General features: G+C 46.0%; 1 protein-coding gene across 2 annotated transcripts in view; it reads left to right on the top strand.

The window, feature by feature from the left end:
- The first annotated feature begins 2665 nt into the window (after window positions 1-2665).
- Window positions 2666-3405, top strand: part of SLC24A1 (solute carrier family 24 member 1) — a 30551-nt gene continuing 29811 nt past the window's right edge. For both annotated transcript variants that reach the window (XM_019503968.1, XM_019503967.1), the window contains exon 1: window positions 2666-2805. The gene's annotated coding sequence lies outside the window, so the exon portion shown is untranslated. The remainder of the gene's footprint in view (window positions 2806-3405) is intronic.

The following is a 3405-nucleotide window of genomic DNA, read 5'->3' as shown; positions in this document are numbered from 1 at the left end:
GGGACCTTCCAGCCCTCGCAGGAGGGAGTCCCCGATGACACCTGCACTGTTCATGCCTCATACTCAACCTCAAATGGAAAATAAAATTGCCAACGCAGAGGTTCTTCAAAGGACAAATTTACCAAGTGTGATGGCCCTACTCAGACAGAGACAACTGCGCTGGCTAGGCCATCTGAGTAGATTAGAAGATGGACATATACCCAAGAGCATGCGTTATGGGGAATTATTGGAGGGAACAAGAAGAACAGGACACCCCAAGCTTTGCAATAAAGACATGTGCAAGCGAGATATGAAAGCATTTGGAATTGATCCTGGCCAATGGGAAACCTTGGCAAGCGATCCAAACAAGTGGCATCATTGTCTCCATTAAAGTCCATGACAGGAATTGGCTCCAACAGCTTGAAGAGAAAAAAGTCTGTAAGAAGCAAGCAGCTCCCAAACCACCCAACCATGATGCATACGTTTGCAACCAGTGCCACAAATCATGCAAATCTCAGATGGGACTATTCAGTCACATGAGACATTGTAAACTCTGTCATAGGATACAATTTCCACCTTCTCTCACAGACGAAAGGATGCCATAAAAAAAACCCTGAATATCATTGCGTGTCGTGGAAACATGGCTTTAGTTTCAAAGTGCAGAACACAAATAAATGTCACCAAAATCAGTGAGATATGCTGGTATTCAGGATTTTGCTAATTAGACCCGTGGGATACTGGGGGATGGTGCATACTTATACAATTCCTGATTTTCCAAGATGCCTAATGATATAAGCCCATAACAGAGGGAAAGGATCAAACCCTTGTGGCTTCTTGCATGCAAAAGAGCCTCTACCCCTGACTCATGTGGGAGCCACAAATCTTGGAAACTACCTTCCTTTGATGTCAGGCCAGGCCTCTCTCGGTCTGCTATCTGGTACCATATAAACCAATACAGACTGTTTCATGGTCGGGTTGTCAGCAACTAAATGCACTGCCACCTGGGCTAGCCTGGGTGAGAAGGGTGTGTGAACACCCAGCAAGACTAAAAACAAGACCCTTCAAAGGATGCGTGAGCTGCCCGTGAGCCAACAGCCATCCGTAGCTGGAGAGGAGATGGGCGCCACCAGGTCACTCTGCTCAAAGAATCACCAGTGATGCAAAGCAGCTCAGCTAGGGTGGTCACAGCCTCTAAGATGCCCCAATGGTTGAGCAGCCTCGGGATTCACTTGACTTGCCTTGTACCTTCCTTTGAAGGATGAATACAGCCCGCTGTCCAGTGTGGTTTAAAAGACGCTCCTTCTCTACCCTTTTAATCTATTTTCCAAGGAGGTGACTTTCAGCCTCATTTATAAAACTGAAGTCGTTAGTTCAAGCTGAAGAGACTCATGCTTTTAGCTGCCATTTCAGTCTCCAGTGCCAACTAAGAGACTGGCCATCTCACACAGATTAAAGGCACAGAATACAGTCTGATGTGTCCTTCAGCCTCCTCATATTTCAGTCCTGTTCTTGCAATGAATATTCAGAGGATTACTGCGGCCCCTGAGGTTCTGACATGGAGAAAATTTCTCCTTTGCACAATAAAGCTCAGGCAGTTGGGGAAATCTAAAATGAGCTTTGAACTAAGGAGTTCAGGCTCCAGCAGAGGGCAAGAGTGGGTACATACTCTAAAGACAACCCTACCAAAGACAGGGAAGAGAGAAAGGTATCTGGGGCATATCTGTGCCACATCATTCTGTGCTATGCTCACTTCGTGTGCGCTGTTTTTCCTGACAGAAATCATATTGCCACCTGAAAGTGCAAGAACTGGATTGGCACCCAGCAGCTCTGCTACTTTCATTTTATAACATAGCACAGAGAAAGAGGACACAGCAGACCTCATGCCTTTCCTCCCTCCCACCCCAACCAGAAGTCTCCTACAAGAGATTAGCACATGAGAGGCTGTACATTACTCCAGAAGAGTCACGTAGTTCTCAGCTATGATATGGAATCAACTTTTGACCACAGCAAGCATGAGCTAGATTAAAAGGGATGTCTGGTTCTACAACCCACTCCGTCTCACCTCCCTGGTCTCTCCCAGTTTCCACAACTGGGTTTTGTTGGGGGTTTTTTTGTTTTCATAATTTCAGACAACAGCACTCACCTGTTTGGCATTTCTCAGCAGAGCTGCCTGGCAGGCTGCACATCATCAGGCAAACACCCATTAAGATACTACCTGCCATTGTTATGGCAAGGGTGTACAAAAGTCCAGATTCCAGAATGAAGTAAGAACTCCCAACGCTAGACAGACCAAACAATAACGACCCAGGGCAATTTATCATGGCAAGGTATATGTCATTATGTTCTTGGATGTGAAGAGTACAACTGCCAACCTTCATTAACAATCTTCATTAACAAATGAAGCCATTAAACTCCTTTATGTGACCCCAAAGACAGACACATGTTACTGCCCCAAAGGCACATACTAGGCACATAAAGAGAGAGGAATTCTGCCTGTCAATTGCTTTGAGCATCTGGAAGAGAAACAGAACAGTCCCAAAAACCTGAGACAGTAGCCCAAAAGCAACAAAACCAACAAGCATTGGTAGTGCAATCCTGGGGGGTGGAAATGAGAGTTAGTATGTTTTGGGGCTGGCTGAGGTGTGGAGCTTTGGGGAAAAAAAATCTTCTGTTTGATTATTTCAGGGAAAAGGATAAACAGGGTCACATTGAAGATATCTCACTCTACCACTTATTTCTCCATCAAAAGAGTCCATGTGGTTCTCTACCATTCAGGTCTGAACAGGATATCTCTGGTGCCTGAGGAAGCTGATCACTGTGAGCCCTGTAAGTACAGCTCTGTGTCCAATGTGTGTGATGGAGAAGTGAGATTCTAATTTGGCTACTGATATATTGGCTCTGTTAGGCAAATGATAAACTCAAGCTTGTAAAAAAAACGGGAAATGAGTAATAATGGCAAAAAATTAAAGGAAGCAGCTTCAGCAAAATACTGGCGCTGTGAAAAAAATGACCACAATAAGGTGGACTGATATAAGGGGGGCCTGGGTGAGAGAGGCCTGGGTGAGGGAGATTCCTTGCCCTCCATCAATGCTGACCTCATGAAGGAACATCTTGAGAGGCTGGACACCTTCAAGTCAGCTGGCCCTGACAATCTGCACCCCAGGGTACTCAAGGAGCTGGTGAGCATCATAGCCCAGCCTCTTCGAGAGCTCCTGGTGCTCTGGTGAAGTGCCCGAAGACTGGAAGAAGGCCAATGTGGTGCCTATGTTCAAGAAAGGGAGGAAAGTGGATCCGGCAAACCATAAGGCCCATCAGCCTGACTTCTATTCCGGGGAAGATCTTAGAAAATATTATTAAAGAGACCATCCTTAATAGACTGGCTGACGGCAACTTCCTGAGGGATAGCCAGCACGGGTTTGTTGCGGG

Source organism: Gavialis gangeticus, unplaced genomic scaffold, assembly GCF_001723915.1.
Source record: "Gavialis gangeticus isolate Ggan-Ray unplaced genomic scaffold, GavGan_comp1, whole genome shotgun sequence".
Classification (NCBI taxonomy): Eukaryota; Metazoa; Chordata; order Crocodylia; family Gavialidae; genus Gavialis; species Gavialis gangeticus.
Note: the sequence above shows the minus strand (reverse complement) of the source record. Positions and strands in the feature narration are given on the sequence as shown.